This window comes from Lynx rufus, unplaced genomic scaffold (assembly GCF_022079265.1).
Source record: "Lynx rufus isolate CCGP_SWC_20201006 ecotype Redwood Valley unplaced genomic scaffold, mLynRuf1.p SCAF_13, whole genome shotgun sequence".
Lineage (NCBI taxonomy): Eukaryota > Metazoa > Chordata > Mammalia > Carnivora > Felidae > Lynx > Lynx rufus.
The window spans coordinates 18,863,216-18,883,428 of NW_025814827.1; the positions used below are offsets into that span (position 1 = coordinate 18,863,216).

The 20,213-nt window shown below is 35.7% G+C and overlaps 1 protein-coding gene across 3 annotated transcripts in view; it reads right to left on the minus strand.

Moving 5' to 3' along the window:
* Positions 1–20,213, minus strand: part of TCF12 (transcription factor 12) — a 381,102-nt gene that overhangs the window by 222,217 nt on the left and 138,672 nt on the right. The window lies entirely within an intron of this gene.

A 20,213-nucleotide genomic window follows, 5' to 3' on the forward strand; every position in this document is an offset into this window, starting at 1 on the left:
TGAGCCACCCAGGCGCCCCATAAATGAAACTTTCTATAGTTTAGTCCTGCCTACATGAAAGTATGGAGAATTTAGTTCTTATGGATAAGTCTTAAAAAATCAAGCAAGTTGAACTGTTCAAGTTAATAAAACTGGTTTCTAACATAGCACTAATGAGACATTCTTAACTGAAGATATCAAACTAAATCAAACTATACCAAATCATATCATATCTATATTAGTTATATCGAAACTAATAAAAAATGTGATAACTCATGCTTATTTTGGAGAGAGACAGAGACAGCGCATGTGCATGTGTGCAGGGGAGGGGCAGAGAGGATCTGAGGTGGGCTCTGTGCTGACAGCAGTCAACCTTATGTGGTGCTCGAACTCTTGAGATCACGACCTGAGCCGAAAGTGGGATGCTTAATGCACTGAGCCACCCAGGTGCCCCTAAAATCTGATTCTAAATGAGTAGGTCTACACTTATGAAAACTGCAAAGGAAAACTCAAAGTGAAAAAAGATAAGTAACCATTAACAAAAAATCAGTTCATTGTGCTCCTTAATGTGCCTTCTGAAGCTCTGGTTCCATTATTTTACCTTCCAATCAATCCCTAGAAAAAGCTGAAAGACCGGGAGACCTCTCAATCCAGATATCTCTCCCTTTTCTGTTCTGAGGACCAGTCTTTTTTATCCTTGACTCCTAACAGCTTATGCTTTCCCAACCCTTGCCAAGTTTTCTATGATGAAATAAACACAAATAGTTGCCTTTTTTACATTCTTGCATGAGAAAACTCCTGATGCTACAAAGACAACATTCTGCTAAGTTTAGAACTTCTTTTTCTTAAAAACAATTTTTTTTTCAAAATCCTCTGTGATTTAGAGGAGAACGTGATCTGTAATAAGTTAAATACCACAAATTTTCCAGTGACCAGCCAGGATTCCCAAGCTACTTCACATGGACAGAATTGCCAGCTGAAGGGACAGAACTGCCAATTGTCCATAGGTGACAAAAGCAGGCAAGGAGGAGTGAGTTTCCGAAGCAGAGTATACTAATTACTAATTCAGCTGGTAGGACCCTAATTTATTCTTTTTATGAATCTGTACTTCCTATATTAAGTGACTGATGTATAATTTTAAAAGTTTTTAAAAATACTATAGAGAAAAGATGGATATCTACTACAGAAAACACTCAAGGCATAATTTCAAGAGAACCAGATACCTTGAAAACACAGAGGTCACGAATAAAAATACACAGTGTTTTGTTCATGCTTGGATAATTCTTACTAAAACTCTAGATTTAAAAAAGATTCTACAAGTTGGGGTAATAGCATGTAAAAACACACTTCGTTACCATCTCTCCAGTATCACCAGTTATCTGTAGGCTATATTCCAAGCATTTTCTTTGTAATCAACACTGCAGAACAGAAGCCAGAATTCCTATGAGGCCCAATCCAAGACAAAGGCTATTATTAACACACAAAATAAATACTACTTATGAATTGCTAATAATTTTATGAAAAGTTTTTTTTAAATCATACTTTTCATTTGCAACTATGTCTTTTTAACATTTTTTATACTATATAGCCAAAGTGAAATACAAAGTCAAATTGGCTATTGAAAGCAGAGTCTCAAATATTTGTACACCCATATTCTATTCCTTTATTTACAATAGCCAGAAGGTGGAAGCAACTCAAGTATCCACTGACAGATGAATGGATAAACAAAATGTGACATATACATACAATGGAATATTATTCAGCCTTAAAGATGGAGGGAACTCCTACACATGCTACAAAATGGATGAACCTGAGGATATATGTTAAGTGAAATAAACTAGTCACAAAAAGGACAAATACTGTACAATTCTACTTACATCGGGTGTAAATTCATGGAGACAAAAAGTAGAATGGTTGAGTTGAGAAGAAGAGGGGAATCATACTTACAGTGATAGTTAAGGGCACAGAATAGAAACTTATTTTGATGACCCTATCTTAATGAAAATGATCAGACTATAGTTTATTCTTTTTATGACTCTGAATCATCTTACATCAAATGAGTAATAAATATGAGGCCTATGTGTTATTTACATACCTCTGTAAAAGAGAATGCAAAAAGGTGAGTGCCTATTACAGAAAACATCTCAGACAAAATTTTTTAAAGATATAAAATTATGTGAAAACACATACTCAATTTGCATCAAGTGACACTACTTCCACAGCATAAAAGAAGAGTAAAGATTAATTAAATGAGATGGTAATTAAGTAAGCCAACAGCTAAACAGTATGACATACCAAGGACAGTGGACACAGCAGGGGGCTCAAAGGATGCTATAGAATAACAAGGATCTGGGTAGGTTTTAAACTCAGAGCTCTTTAGTTTTATTGTTAACATAACCAGACTCTGAGTAGAAGGTCGTGGCTGGCACTGACAAAGGCAAGAGTCATCTTTCAGCATCAATGACTCCTTTCTGCTGAAGACAATGGCTGTACAAACAGACATATGACAGGAATAATAAATTTTCCAAAGCCTCAGACATAAGACCAAGGTAAGCAGAGAAAAAGAAATTACACACAGAAAATAAACTTAATATAAAACTGTACAAACTGATCAAAATTTATACAAATTGATCAAAATCAAATTTATCAACAAGAAAATAAAGTATAGTTGCAATACAGTGATTGGGAGAAAAACGTTTCTATTAAGATATGTCTGAACCACCATTGCCATATATTTTCTTTCCTTCCCATTTCTAGTCTATGCATTCCAATTTAACAATTTTAGAGAAGCTAGTTTCACGATTGATAGATTAAAATGGTGGATATAAGAGGAAGTTTAACAATCACTAAGTAGCAGAAACCCTTGGGAGTCTTGCTTAACTTTCTAATAAACTATTCTATTTCTATTCAACAAGATTAAAAGGGTTCATCAATATTTTAATATAGACACTAAAGGACTCTTTTCTTTTTTAATCTTTATATACAGATTCTCTTAAGTCCCTGCTTTTTTATATGGAACCAATTAAAGTCCAATATATATTTTGATTCCATAGGTCACATTTTAAAAGGTATACATATTATTTTTTAATATCTTCCAGTAAAGAACATTATATTTTTTAAGCTTGTATCAAAAAATAATGGCTTGTAAATTCAGTGAAACAATTTGCTACTTTCTCATTTAATAGGAAAAGTAACTAAAAACAAATCATAAGTCACTACATACACAGGCAATTTTTTAAGAGGCTAGGACCCTGGAGAAGGAATTAGAGGTAAAAAAAAAAATGAGTTTTTGAGATGTCAGAGAGCAAAATTCTTCAAGGAGCAAGTAAACTTCTTGGTAAAGTTTAACATATGACATTACTCTTTTCTATGAAGAACTCAGATATTGGTCTACACCTGCTTCCTCTCTCCTGCTACCATCTTTAGTTTTTGACCAAAAGTGCTCTCTCAAGTTAACCATAAACTATGCTTACAACTTCATCTTATCTCTTCTTTCATTCTCCTAGCACAGAGTCTTATAGATTTCTCTAGGTTTTTAACCACCAGGGAAAAACTGAAAACAGATTGGGAGGGGGAATGATTTTTCTACACCCTCAGCATCTATTCCACTCCCCATGCTCTCCACCATATGGGTCCAAAACAGTACAGAGTTTGTGTACATAAAGCATACTCATGGTTTGGTGAGGCTCAGCGAAGACCTCCCTGCCTGGAGGTAAAAGGGGTGAATGAGGAGAAAAGCTGCTGAGCAGTTCCATATTTTCCTACTTGCCACTATTACCAATAACCTGCTGCCTGAGACTAAGACTAGGGTAAAGTGACACACAGGTCTAGAATTGGGAAAATATTTCTAGTAGTAGGTAGAGAGTCTACTGAGCAGAGAAGGAATAAAAGGAAGAAGGGGGACAATACTAAGAATGGAGTGAAGATGAATAAGGGTATCTCTGTAGAAAAGCTGGTAAGAAAAAAAAAAAAAAACCACTACAGCCACTTGCTTAGTATCTATCCTTATGAAAAAGGGCCATATATAAAGTTGGAAGGAAGAGCACAGGAGACTGTATCTTTCCCTCTCTCTCTCTCTCTCTCTCTCTCTCTCTCTCTCACACACACACACACACACACACACACACACACACACACATACTGCTCTAGGAGCAGTGAAATCAAGTTTTCTTATCTTAGCAAGTAAAACGTACTTCAAAAATATCAAATCCCAACCCTGTTATAAATAAGGGAAAGATAATGTAGATTGCAGGATTGCCATCTGCTATAAGGTGATTCAATAAATGATTTGATGAAAGAAATCTGATTGGAGATGACTATGTCAAATAACCAAAGCTATGAATGTATCTCTTCAATAGTTTCACTCAATTTTATTTGTGGAGTAATGACACTTGTTTAGATAACACTCCAAGGTTGCCATCAATTGTAAAACAAAACACAAGTAAAACTCATCACCATTTCTATTGTATGATTTTAGATTCTCATGAAATAAATCTACCAATGTGTTTTTCTCGAAATTCACTGTGAAATAGGATCAATTAGAATATAATAGCACACCTTTGCTGTTATGCTAAACATCAACAAAAACAAAATGGAAAAGCTATGATAATATTAAAATTGTAAGTGTATTTAAGAGAATTTAAGACACAGTGCCTCATATGAAGTATGTAACAATGATTATAAAGGTTTGTTAAAGTTATGAAATATTAGGGTTCTGTACCTAGAGCAGTCAAAAGAAACAATTTAATTCTTTTTAAAAGTAGGTAAGAAAATAAAAACAGTAAGAAGAGCAAAAGGAATCACAGGTCACCTTTTAAAGTTCAATCACAATTTCCATTTGGTATTATTAAGAACAAAGATTTACAAGTAGGGATATTCTAGTGCCAAAATACACTACAGTAAGGTAGTAAATACATGACTAATTCCAAGAAAATGAATAATTTTGAAAATAACGTTCAAATACAGTTATTTTGCTATGTTATTAACCACATCATTCTAAATAAATACCCTGTAAAGATACAATTCAGCAGGACATTCCAGTAATTTAAACAGAGTAGAGGATCCAAAGAAAATGGCAAGTCTACCTATTTACAAACAAGAGATACAGCCTGATGGCCAGAGATTGAAACGAAATTCCAGAGGGCAAGCAGGTATGTTGTACTACCTTGGGAGCTATCTGGTGACCTGGTATTTTGTTTCTCTTGCTATCTGAAAGTAGAACATTCTTATAAAATGTCCTACAAAAAGACTTTTGTAAGTTGAAATGGCAAAAAGTAAACAAGCAATTACCATTTGTAAAAGCAAATATCCTCTTCCAATTTCTTTCAATTACCAAAAACAGGTACAAACGTAGGTCTTTAGTAAAAGCAAAGTGGCATAAAGTGAACTTTTGGAGAGTGGGGGAAACCTGTACTCCTCCTCTCCAATACAAATACCAAAGCCCTATATCTAAACAACATTGTCAGTTGTTTTCCTCCATAGAGGCACTTAGGCAGTCAACTCTTAAAAACAGGCTTGATTGTCTCTCTCACACTCTGGAGGACTCTCAGCAAAAGGTCTCTCAATAGTACAATCCCATTAGATTGACATTACACATTTCCAAAGTCTGTAACTCACTATATTTAACATGATCATTTCAGTTCAAGCCATCAACCATCTCTGACATATATTACCGTAAGAGTCTCTTAAAGGGTCCCTATTCTTATTTTCCTTCTACAGTCTATTCTTTACACAGCAACTAGAATGACCCTTTAGAAACAAATCATGTCACTCCTATGCTCAAAATCTACCAAAGTCTTCCTTCTCTTGGATCAATCTGTTTCAACAACATGGCCCCTGCTTTTGCTTGGTGTGTTTGAGCAAAAGCAAGGGGCCATATTGGGATCTTTCCATTTGCCCTTTCCTCTTCATAAAATGCTCCCACCCAGATATCTGAATGATCTCTTAATTTCCTTCAGGTCTCTGTTCAAATGTCATCTTATAGGTGGATGTTTACTGTCTTTTTCCAACAGATTGAAAAATCCATCAAAATAAGGATGTAGTTTGTTTTGTTCAGCTTTAACCATTTGGTAACTAGAACATGCCTGACACAAGTAGGTATTAATAAATATTTACGGAAGAATGAATGTATAGAGTGGAAATAATAAAATCAGTTTAATAAAAGTGAGGCTATACCAGGTTCCCTATTTGTTAGCTTATCATTACTTTTACACAGTAATCAAAACCAGTCTTCTAAATAACTATACTTTTTTTAAAACTCTGTGAGAAGTAGTTAGATTGCAAATGACTCTATAAACCAGATGACTACTCCCAAAGAGCAAAAATTACTAACAACTTTTAAAGAAATTAAATCCTCACTAGGCTTGGTAGCTAAAGAAACTACAGACCTTAAATATCACAACTGTGAAATGACCTCATCACATGTCCTAAGAAAAATCACTTTGTATTCATTATAGTACAGCCTATAACACATTGCTATAAAAGGAATTTTAAATAAAACATGTTCCAAAAAGATTCATATATTCAGCATGATGTTGGGACATTTACAAGTGTAGTTAGAAATGTAATGATTCTCTTTAACTTGGTAACATTCTTCTTTCCTATTTCCTTAACTAGTCACTCTTCATATTAATTACTACCTCATCAATTTTCCAACTATCACATTTGTTCTTTTTACATACACAATACCCTGGGGTTCAGGTACTGTGTATTGCTTGTTCTTCTATTATGTTCCCATTTCAATCCACAGTTAACACTGCCAGCACACTTAACTTGCCACAAACACAAGTTGGGTCATATCCATTCACTACACAAATGTGATCCTTTCTCTGCTGCTTCAGGTTTAACATTCACACACCTGAGGGTGGCATTCTTCAAAGTGGCCTCAATCTGCCTTTTCAGCTTCAGTACTTACTATATCCCTTCAAAACCTCAAGGTCCCCCAACCTCATCAGGACATTAATCACTCCCCAAACATGCCAAATTCATCTTCTAACCCTATTGTTCCCTAGCCCTAGAAATATCTACCTTCATCTAACCCTTAACCTATTAAATTTCTAATTCTGATTCATCCTAAGATCAAATGTCCCCTCCTGAGAAGTGTTCTCCAGCAACTAAGCCTAAATTAATCACACTTCTTTAGAAGTTAATTTGTACTTATTCTGTCTTAAACACTGATGGTTGTTTTCATTTACATTCTACCAATAAAACTTTATAATAGGGAGCATCTCTTGTTCATCTCTATGTTTTTCTGGTACCTAGCAGAAGTGTGGTATTCTGCATTCAAATGTTTACTGAATGATTCAGAACATATAAAATTAGGGCATTCATGTAACTGTCTGTCAATAATTCAATAACTAAGGATGGGTTAAAAACAAGAGGCCCAAAATAGAAAAATTATGCCTAGCAACTCAAAAAATAATAATTACTTTTTAAACAAAGTATTATTTTTAAAAGCAGATGACAAAATGTGTTGCAGAAACCTCAAAAGTGACCTAGTAAGCTCAGCTTCCAGTACAATGCAGTAAGCTCTGATAGACAGGCTTCTATAAATTCTGGGGGAAAATACAAATATAAAACAATTACTTACAAGCTCTAGAAAGTGAACAAAATCAGGCTGATTTTGGATGAGAACATAAACTTGGAAGAAAAGACCAGAATGAATAACTATCTTTCTTTAACAGATTTTAGGGATCAGAACAAGTGAATTTCCCATTCTTAAAGCTTTATCCTACACATAAGCAGTAGCCACAGCACGCAAGAACTAAAGTTCCAATAAAAAACATCTTTTAAGGGCACCTAGGTGGCCCAGTCAGATGAGCATCCTACTCTTGATTTCGGCTCAGGTCATAGTCTCACAGTTGTGAGATCAAGCCTGTGTTGGGCTCTGTCCTGGGCATGTAGCCTGCTTGGGATCCTCTCTCTCTCCACTGTCTCTGCCCTTCCTCCCTCACTCTCTCTTCACCTAGCTCTCAAATAAACATTAAAAAAAATCGGGGCGCCTGGGTGGCACAGTCGGTTAAGCGTCCGACTTCAGCCAGGTCACGATCTCGCGGTCCGTGAGTTTGAGCCCCGCGTCAGGCTCTGGGCTGATGGCTCGGAGCCTGGAGCCTGTTTCTGATTCTGTGTCTCCCTCTCTCTCTGCCCCTCCCCCGTTCATGCTCTGTCTCTCTCTGTCCCAAAAATAAATAAAAAAAAAAAAAAACGTTGAAAAAAAAAAAATCTTTCTAGCTAGAAGAATGGTACAGAGCCTGGAAAGCAACAGTCATCACAAAGTAATGACAGAATTCCCAAGAGGAGAGATGCAAAAAAGAAGAGTCCCAAATTTTTGGTATATTTCTACCCAAGTCTTGGCTGAGTCCTGCAGCACATTCACAGGGCAGGCCCAAGGCAGTCTGCAGCTGAGACTAAAACAATCAAGACTTGAGCAGATGCCAAACTCAGGCAACAGAGAGTTTTCACTTTAAGTCTAATCCAATTAATGGCTCACTTAAACGAAGAAATCAAAACTCTTTGGAGGAACATGAAAGAAAACAAAATTTCCACAAATACATTCTTAATACCCATAATAGAATCCCAAATTCCTTGATAATGAAATGTGATCCAATCTCAAAGGAAAAGATAATCAAAAGAACAACCTCAAGATGGCCTAGAGAATGAGATTTTCAAATAAGGATATTAAAGCAGATATTGTAAGTGTGCTTAATGAGATAAAGGACCTAAGTTCATAATGAAGGAAAAAATGGAAAATTTCACAGGGAAAAGAAAACAAAAAGAAAGCACATATAAACCTTAGAAATAAAAATTAAAATATCAAAAATCTTAAAAAAAAACAAATTTCCTGATAAATGAATAGATAGATAGGTAGATAGACAGATATTGTTTTGAAAGTTCTTTAGGTATCAGCTCTCAGGATTGGGGCTCAAAAATTGCTTGTTCATGTTTATTGTTGTTATAACTTTTGAAGATACCTCTTCTTTCAAATGTGACCATTTTGGGAGACAGCCAAAGCATAAGAGACTCTTAAAAACTGAGAACAAACTGAGGGTTGATGGGGGGTGGGAGGGAGAGGAGTGTAGGTGATGGGTATTGAAGAGGGCATCTTTTGGGCTGAGCACTGGGTGTTGTATGGAAATCAATTTGACAATAAATTTCATATATTAAAAAAAATAATTAAGGGGGCGCCTGGGTGGTTCAGTCGGTTAAGCGGCTGACTTCAGCTCAGGTCATGATCTCGCAGTCCGTAAGTTCGAGCCCCGCATCGGGCTCTGTGCTGACAGCTCAGAGACTGGAGCCTGTTTCAGATTCTGTCTCCCTCTCTCTGACCCTCCCCTGTTCATGCTCTGTCTCTCTCTGTCTCAAAAATAAATAAACGTTAAAAAAATATAATAATTAAGAAAATAAATAAATAAATAACCCACAAAAAACAAAAAACAAAAAACAAATTTCCTGGATGGGCTTAAGGGAAGAATAGTGATGACAGATTAAAGAGAGTAAATTTGATGACCACTCAATAGAAATAATTCAATTTGATAAAAAGAGAAAAACTACTAAAATAAAAATAAACAGGACCTTAGAGACCTAAGGGAAGACATTAAAAAGTCTAACAGAGGCATAATGATATAACAAAGAGAACAGAGTAGGAAAAACATATTAAAAATATTTTTAAAATATTTAAAAATATAAAAGCAATAATGGTAAAAAATTCCACAAACATGGTAAGAGACATAAACTTACCAATTATAGACACTCAGTGAATCTAAATAGGATAAATATGAAAAAAAAAAAAAAAAAACATGTAGGCACCTAACAGTCAAACCTCTGACAACTAAAAATAAATACAGAGAAAAAGTTGAAAGTGGTTAAGAAAAAGAGACACGTTACATAACAGAGAAACAGCAAATACTTATGTAGAAGCTGCAGCAAGTTATCCAGAATATCTAACTAAGATTAAGGAAAGTGGCTACACTAAACAACAGATTTTCAATGTAGATGAAACACCCTTCTGTTGGAGAAAGATGACATCTAGGATTTTCATAGCTGGAGAGGAGAAGTCAATGCCTAGCTTCTTCTCAAAGCTTCAAAGGAGAGGCTGACTCTTCTGTTAGGGGCTAATGCAACTGGTGACTTTTAGCTGAAGCCAATGCTCATTTGCCATTATTAAAATCCTAGGGCCCTCAAGAATCATGCTAAAAATACTCTACAAATGAAACAACAAAGCCTGGATGATAGCACATCTGTTTACAACATGGTTTACTGAATATTTTGAACCCACTGTTCAGACCTACTGCTCAGGAAACAAACAAGAAAAAAAGATTCCTTTTAAAACATTACCACTCATTGACAGTGCACCTCATCCAAGAGCTCTGATGGAGATGTACAATGAGATTAATGGTGTTTTCACGTCTGCTTGCCACCGCTTCTGTTCTGCAGCCAGGGATCAAGGAGTAATTTCAACTTTCAAGTCTTAGTATTGAGAAAATACATTTCATAAGGCTAGAGCTGTCATAGACAGAAACTCCTCTGGCGGATCTGTGCAAAGTCAGTTAAAAAACTTCTGGGAAGGATTCACCATTTAGATGCCATTGAGAACATTCACAATTCACGTGAAGAGGTCAAAATATCAACATGAATAGGAGTTTGGAAGAAGTTAATTCTAACCCTTGTGAATGACTTTGAGGGGTTCAAGACTTCAATGGAGGAGGTAACTGCAGATGTAGAAATAGTAAGAGAAACAGAATTAGAAGAGGAGCCTGAAGATGGGACTGAAATGCTGTTATTTCATGATAAAACTTTAACGGATGTGGAGCTGCTTCCTATGCATTAGCAAAGAAAGTGATTTCTTGAGATGGAATCTACTCCTGGTGAAGATGCTGTGCAGACTGTTGACATGACAACAAAGGATTTAGAATATTACAAAAAATGTAGTTGACAAAGTAGTAGCAGAGTTTGAAAAGACTGACTCCAATGTTTAAAGTTCTGCTTTGGTTACAATGCTATGAAACAGCATCAGATGTCACAAAGAAATTGTTTGTGAAAGGAAAAGGCAATTGATGCAGCAAACTTCACTGTCATTTTATTTGAAGAAATTGCCCCAACCTTCGGCAACCACCATGCTGTTTGGTCTGCAGCATCAAGACCGAAGCAAGAACCTCTACCAGTGAAAAGATTACAACTTGCTGAAAGCTCTGATGACAGTTAGCATTTTTCAGCAATAAAGCATTTTTAAATTAAGATGTATACATTGTTTTTTTTTAGACATAATGCTACTGCACACTTAACAGACTATAGTATAAATGTAACTTTTATTTGTACTGGAAAAGCAAAAAATTTATTTGACTCACTTTACTGCAATATTCGCTTTATACCCACAGTATCTCTGAGGTATGCCTGCATAACATCTCTCATTGGACTTAGAATGTATTTAGAAGTAATAGATATGAGAGGTACCTGGTGGCTCAGTCAATTAAGTGACCAACTCTTGGTTTCAGCTCAGGTCATGATTTCACAGTTTGTAAGATCAAGCCCTGTGAGAGGCTCCATGCTGACAGTGCATGAATCCCACTTGCTTGGGATTCTCTTTCTCCACCCCCTGCTCATGCTTGCTCTCTTTCTCAAAAATAAATTAACTTAAAAAATAAAAGAGAATACACATGAAAAATACAGCATAAAGGAAGGCAGGGGTAGGGTTAAACAGACTTGTGAGGTCACAAGATTTCTGCATCTTATGTGAACTGGTACCAATATTTAACTCTAAATAGACTGTGAGAAGTTAATGATATATATTAACATCTTTAGAGAAGCTACCAAAAAGGCCCAAGGAGATACATCACTAAAAAGCTAACTAATAAATTAAAAGGGAGTCCTGAGAAATAGTCATATCCAAAAGAAAGAACAAAAGTACAGTCCAAAAAAAACAGAGAAAAACAGAAAAAAACTAAATTAGTAGCACTAAATCCAACCATACAATGAAACTTTCCATTTTTGTCTAGGGAGGAAGACAGAGAAGCAATTAAATAGATACTACTCCTTTCAATGAGAACACACCTCATTGCTCTGTGCACTCATCAAGTTCACGGTACCACTCTTTGTGAATGAAACAATTATATTTGGGTTTGGTGGTGGGGAAAGGAAGATGAAAACATTACAATTGTACATTAAACAAAAAACATACAGTAGCATACCAATGTAAAAACTGCATACATAGGTTTTTAGTTTGTTTGTTTGTTTTTATAGTACCCATTAGGATCATAAGCCAGTACCAATAAAACAGCTTCTGCATAACTATCAAGTACATTTTAGTGGATTTTTGCTGATTACCTAACACAATTTGCTATTTAAAAACAGCTGTGTGAGCAATTACTATTCTTAACTTAATTCCACAAACAATTCTATTCATTTCCTGTAATGAGGCCTGTGTACTCCCTGCGTTCAAGTCTTAGACCATTAATTCCTGCAATGGAAACACACTCTGCCTCTCAGAAAAACTCCATAAAAATTTTTCCTTCATGTTTTCCCTATTATTTAAAAATCTCTTACTCAGATGCTCTTTAAATTGCCACTTATTTCTTTCTAGACTCACAAAACAAAAATTTACATTGACCACCTTCACTCCTTACAATTCATTCACTGACTCACTAATGAATCTCTTGCTAGTATCTAGTCTCTTCCTAGACCCAGGCCCAAATCTGAATGTTAGGCATTGAGAAGGCTCTCAGTAAATGTTTGTTTTTAAGATAAAACTGAACTTTTTCAGATCATCAAAGGTTATCCTGAAATGAAATAACAAAGGCCCCCTGCTGGTCTTCATTTCTCAGCTCTCTGTATCAGAGGTCGGCAAACCTCTACTGTGAATGACCACAGAGTAAATATTTGAGGCTTTGTGAACCATACACTCTCCTTACCAATTATTCAACCCTACTATGTAGCACAAAAGCAGCCATATATAAAATGTAAACAAGTAAAAAGTGGTTGTATTCCAATAAAACTTTATTTACAAAAATAGGTGACAGACCATGGACCATATTTTGCCTACCTCTGCTCTATGGCATCCAGTCCTGTTAACCACGTTGCCTCTCGAGGCAACATTAACTTTTGGGCCTCTATTTCTGCATATTATCACTTCCTTTTTTATATGAAAATTAAAAGTATCTGCTCTTCATCCCATGTTCTTCTCATTTTATGCTCGACCCTTGGACAACTCATGCAATTTTGTGATTTTAACGGTCTCCATCAAATGATATTTCCAAATGCACATTCCAAGGATTAAGCTCTGTTCTGTATTTTGGGTCTAAAATCATCAAATTCTTGCTGGAAGCTTTCATTTGGTTTTCCTGCCATTACCTAAAAGCCATCACATATCTAATACCAAACTCTTTGTATGCCCTTCATCTCTTCCTCATATGCTTCTGGGTCCTAATTATTAGTATTTCTAATACTGCAGGTACAACTATAATAATTTAGGTCAATTAGACTTGTAAAATGGTATCATCTTTGATTCTCCCTTCTCTTCTCCCTCCACTCTCCCTACGCTGAGTGTTCTTTATGAATGTCTCCTGAGGCAGCCTTTTTGTTCCATATTCTTCTGGGCTTTCATGATATCCTACTTAGATTTTTTTTGATAGAGTCTCTCTGAATCTTCCTAAAACACTATTTTATAGCGTTTCACTAGCTTATTATACCCTGCCCATATAACCTTCCTAAAACAATCTTTTAAAACACATTACCCCCAGATTTAAAAACTAAACAGTTCCAGTGCCCTACTGCCAAGAGAATAAATCCCAAATTCTTCAACCTGAAATGGAATATTTACTCATCAGTTCTACAAATGTTTACTGTCAATTGTGTAGGGTTTTGTCCCTCCTATGCTCAAAGCCTTTGAAAATCCAGTTATAACTGCCCCTTCCCTCCAACCCTAGGAGTCAAAACACTTACTAATTTCTTACTATGACATACACACTCATGGTCTAGGCAGGATTCTAGGCACTGGTGATACAGAGACGCACAAGACACAGAAACCCTGCCTTCAAAGACTTGTCATTCAGTGTCTTACCTTTCAAACTCTCAACTGTAACTATGAGGCAGATTCACTATACACTGAATCATTCATGGCCATTTCACTGCTCTTATTACTCCTATTAGCACTTCTACCTCCTGTACATTTAATTAAGTCTTATTGGTTTAATGCTCACTTTAAATTCCACCTCTGCTATACAGCTTGCCCAGCCTCACTAATTCTTACTCAGTCCTGTTCAATACTAGTACAGAACTTAAAAATCTATGTCACACAGCACACAAGTTCTTAACTGTTCTTAAGTGAATACCATTCAACAAGGGGTCTCAAATTAATCTGAGTGAAGACCAGATTAAGAGCTGAAGCTCTTATTCTAGATCATCTAAAGTCCTGAATACATAGAACAAAGTCACTTAAAAAAAAAAAAAAGCTCTTACGTAAAAATAACACTGCTAATTACTGTAAGGGCAGGTTTATTAATAGCAGGTATAGCTTTTTACTTATCTACTTGTACTGATTCCCCCCACTCTCACTGGTGAACAGCATGTTTGCAAGGGAGCCTTCATAAAGGACATGACTAATGACCAAAACACAAAAGTAACCACATTAAGAAGACACTCAGCTGAGACCTCTGACATTAGCACAGTACTCTAATGGAATGAACTAAAACTCTCCTGTTCACAATCGTGCATAGTGTAGCACCACGTAAACAAAACTTAGTGCCATGTACAGATTTCTAAATCTTGAACTCTCATGATTAGGGTCTAATTCATAAAAAAAATTAATTGAACTTAAGTCATTTAAGGGGCGCCTGGGTGGCTCAGTTGGTTAAGCATCTGACTTCAGCTGATTTCACAGTTCATGAGTTCGAGCCTCCTGACAGGCTCTGTACTGATGGCTGAGAGCCTGGAGCCTGTTTCAGATTCTGTGTTTCCCTCTCTCTCTGCATCTACCCACTCATGCACTCTCAAAAATGAATTAATGTTAAAAAAAATTTTGTTTTGAATATCTATGGCTCACTTGGTTGAGCATCTGACTCTTGGTTTCAGCTTGGGTCATGATCCTAGGGTCGTAGGATTGAGCCCTACTTTGGCCTCTGCACTGAGAGTGGAACCTGCTTAATTTAAGATTCTCTCTCTCTCTCTCTGCCCTTCTCCCTTGTGTGTGCTCTCACTCTCTAAAAATTAAAAAAAGAGATGTACAACTTATAAAGATGAATAATTAGATCGAAAATTTACCACAGCATCCACCTTTAGAGCTGTTAAAACTAGCTGGGGGTGGGAAGTGGGAAACTAGCTAGAAAAGTTGGCCACTGCCTATGTAAATAAATCATACCATTCTTGAAACCTCTACCTCAGAGTACTTTTAATTTAAAAATATAGAAGTGTTTATCAAAATTATTTATCAGCAATTAAGAATATACACTAAAAATGACTTTCATTAAACAACAGAATATAATCTTGACATAAAAATAAAATCTGTACACCAATCTTACATATTGTCTGTGGGCATGTAAAATGTTACAGTTTAGAAAATTGGCAGTTTCTTTTTAAAAGATAAAAACATATATACCCTGTGATACAACAATCTATCCTCAGGTACTTGCCCAAAATAAAGTGAAAAAAGCAGTCACAAAGAAACCTTTACAGTAATATTAAGGGCAGTATTCATAATAGCTAAAACTGGAAACAATCCAGATGACCATCAATTTAAAAAAAGAATAGAAGACCTGTAGTTTGCTCATTCAAAGCAATACTGTTCAGGAACACAAAGAAATGGACTAGTGGTACATACAACAACATGCATAAATCTCAGTAACTTTATGCTTAGTAAAAGAAATCAAATACAAAAGATTCCATTCATATGTTCATCTAAAATGGAACAAACAATATCACAGTGATAAAATAAAGACAGTGGTTGGTTGCTTCTCAAGTAGTTGACTAAGAAGTAGTTCAAGGGGGGGAGAAAAAGAAGTAGTACAAGGGATATGTATGGGGTGAAAAATAAACTTTTAAAGAACAAAATGTTTTAGTGACCATTTTCCTAAGGTATTCAATTGAAAATAACAATTGTAAACTACGGAGAAAAATTTTTAAAGCAACTATTTAAACTTGTTTACATTTATTTGAGAGAGCACAAACAGGGAAGGGGCAGAGAGAGAATCCCGAGCAGGCCCCGCACTGCCAGGGCAAAACCTGATGCAGGGCTGGAACTCATGAACTACGAGATCATGTCCTATACCTAAGCCTAAGAGTTGGACGCTTTACCTACAGAGCCTCCCAGGTACCCCTAAAAACAACTATTTGAAGGCAAGAAGAGTGAGCAAAAGTAGACAGAAATTAGAGAGGATCTGATTAGTGGGGAAAAACAACAACAAACACATTCACTGAATAAGATCCAAATCTACGTGGCTGGTCCAATGAAGACACTCCAGTCAGCAGGGCATGTGGTGTGGTTGAATAGTAAGCAGAAAGCTACTATCTTCTTAGCTTAGGAAGCCAGAAAACAGAATTTGGGAATGTCAGTGTGGCTAGAAAGTAAGGAGGGGAAACACAGAAAGGATAAAGCCGCTGTTGGGCAAGTTCCAAAAATTTATATTTAAACTCCCCTCAAATCCTTGGCTGAACTCTAAATGAAATAAACATAGGGGACAATACAAAAAACCCGACTGAAAGCAACATCTAGAAGGCTAAAATAACTGAGCATAGATTTCAGCTGCTGGTACCACAGAGGAAACTAATTAGGGATGCTTGGTAAATAATTTGGGCTTTCTACAAACCTGCTTTAACAAAGCATAAAACCAAGCCTCAAGATAATTGACCAATAATGTAACTACTTACCAGAGCAAAAACAAACCTCTGCAGAAGAGAAACTAAAACCTCTATGATACATCTTGTACATATTCTAATATAAAATAAAAAACTTAACAGAGGCAGAGAGAAATAAAAATATGACCTATAGCCTAGAAATAACACTACATACACACATACCTCAAGATGACACAGATGCTAGAATAAGCAGCAAAGGATTTTAAAGCAGCTATTATGTATTCAAAGACTTTAAGATAAAGATGGTCAAAATGAATAATCAGATGGACACTCAGCAGAAAAAATGGAAGTGTATTTGAAAATGGAAATTCTACAATTTTAAAATATATTATCTGAATAAAAAAATTCATTGAATAAGCTAAACAATGGACTGGAGCCAGAAGAAGAAATTGTAAATGAAAATGAACAGAAATCAATAAAGAATTATTCAATATGAAGTAGAAAAAAGAAAATAGAGCCTTAGCTACCTGTTAAACAATGTTAAATGGTCTAAAATGAATGTAATTAGAATATGAGAAGTAAATAAGCGAGAAAATGGTGTAGAATATACATCTGGGGGAAAAATTGCAAAATTTCCCCAAATCAGTGAAAACTATCACTGACTGCATGCAGATCCAATAACCTTAGTAATCTCTAAGGAGGAAAAATACAAAGCAAATGTCACCAATACACACAATCATCAAAATGCTGAATACGAACACAAAGAAAGAAATCTTGAATTCAACCAGAGGGAAGAAAGACAAATTACATAAGGGGAAAATCATATAAATAAAAGCTTGCCACTCATCAGAAAAAATGGAGGCCAGAGCCAATAAAATGACATTATTATAATTCTAAGAAGAAAAGAAGTCATCTGAGAATAATTGCACAGAGATCTGAAATAAAAGAAATACTAACTAAAGTTTCATGCTGAAGAAAAATGATACCAGATAAAATGTGGATCCACAAGAAAGGACAGAAATGGCAATTACATAAGGATAAACGGCTATTTTTCCTCAATTCTCTCTGAAGTGCATATGATTGTTGAAAGTAGAAACTATTAAGTTGTTTTGAAAGCTTTAAACATTTTTTATAACAAAGAATAAAAAAGGGCAAATGAACTAATTCTTTTCAAGATTCTCAATTTTACATTGATATAAATATAAAGTAATGTAAACTGTGATGAGTGTATACTTTAATCCCTAGAGCAACCCTTAAAACAATTCAAAGCAATACAGCGAAAAAGTCATTCAAGAAATTAAAATGGAACACAAAACATAGCTGATTAATCAAAAAGAAGTCAGAAGGGAAAGAAGAACCAAGGCACAAAAAAATTAAATAACAACATGATAAAACAAAATATAACATATGAATAAGTTCCAAGTGCTGGAGAGATCACAGAGCAACTAGAACTCTCACACATTATTGCTGGGAGTATAAAATAGTGAAATTACTTTGAAAAACTCTTTAGCAATTTTTTATAAAGTTAAACATTTCTATATTATAACTGAGAGATTCTACTCTTCATACTTACCCAGGGGAAATAAAAACGTTTATGTTCACAAACTAAATTACACAAGACTGTTCATAGCAGCCTCATTCATAATAGCCAAACACTTAAAACCGTCCTAATGTTTGCAGACACCTAAATGGATAAATATATGACAGTTTATTAATGCAATAGAACACTGCTACTCAGCAGTAAGAATGAACTACTATACCCAACGTGGATGAATCTTTTAAGCAAAAGAGTCAGACACAAAAGAGAACATACTATTATGATTCCATTTACATAATGTTCTACAACTGGCAATACTAACCTAAGGTGATCAGACAAGAATGATGGTTGTTTAGGTAGATTAGGGGTTGTTTGGAAGGGGCCAACAACTTAACCACTTAACATGATGTGTTGCACATAAAGTGTCCCAGGTAACAGACTCTTAGATGGATATTTGTGTTCATGAAGTTCACTGGGAAGTGCTCTTATGTTCAACATCTACGATGAGTTGAAGGAAGCATAAGTGAGTACAGGAAGAAATTGAATTGTGATACAACATCAAAAAATGTCTTAGCTCAACACATGGGGAGTTCTCTAACTCGAACAGGCCCTAGGAACTATTCCAACTGCAGCAAGTGGACCAAGATCTTTATACCTCTCCTCCTACCCTACCATTGCATTGAGCAGCCATTGGATATACACTATCCCCAAAGACTGGTATGACAAGGTCAAGATGGCCCCCTTCAGCAGAAGGCAACTCTTAAAAAAGGGACTCCAGTGAGAGTTGTCCAGCAACATTCCAGCAACTTGAAAAATAAATGTTCAGGGGCGCCTGGGTGGCTCAGTCGGTTGAGCGTCCGACTTCAGCTCAGGTCACGATCTCACGGTCTGTGAGTTCGAGCCCCACGTCGGGCTCTGGGCTGATGGCTCAGAGCCTGGAGCCTGCTTCTGATTCTGTGTCTCCCTCTCTCTCTGCCCCTCCCCCATTCATGCTCTGTCTCTCTGTCTCAAAAATAAATAAACATTAAAAAAAAATTAAAAAAAAAAAAAGAAAGAAAAATGTTCAATCCTGGAAGCACTCCACTGCATTTACAACATGGCATGAGAGAAATGTTTTATATCTTGATTGAAGTATTGATTATATAGGTGTGTATACATTTATCAAGTTCACTGAAATGTATATTTAAGATCCATTTATTTCACTGTATGTAAATTCTATCCCCCCTCCTCCCACTATGTGCTTTAAAAAATGTTATATTCCTATTCTGAACCCCTCTCTCCCCAAAACACCCCAGACTTAAATACTAACAAAGTACAACTTGGAATGAAAAGAGACAGAAGATTTAATTTTAAAAACAAGGAATAGTATGAGTCAAGCTACAGCTTTTGAAACAGTAGTGGGTACCCGTAGCGATTGCCCCCCCCCCGCCGCCCCCATACTAGAGGCCAGGAAAGAAAAAGATGTTATTTGAAGTTCAAATAGAAGTCCACACTCATGTGGCAAGGATGATATAGTGATGTGCTATAAAAAAAAGTACAAACCCAAGCCCTATCTTTCCATTACCTTTCAAATATTATTGATTCCCACAATGAATATCTCTTTTTCCCCAATTTTGGGACTAGCAATATGAAATAAAATAATTGATCATTACCAATGTAAACATTATCATGCTATCATATATTTAAAATTACGCTCCGAAGAACTATACAAAGAGCCTAAAAGAAGATTGTTCAGATGGTTAATTCTTTCAGAGGTTTCTGAAGAATTAATGCATGAAGGCTATTTATATGTGAAAAGTGAAATATTATTTTAAATCAATATCAGATTAAAAGTGAATTTTATCGCCTTATGAGCACATATGGTTCTGTGCACATGTTTAACTATAAATTTGTAGGTTTCCAGAGGATAAAGGATACA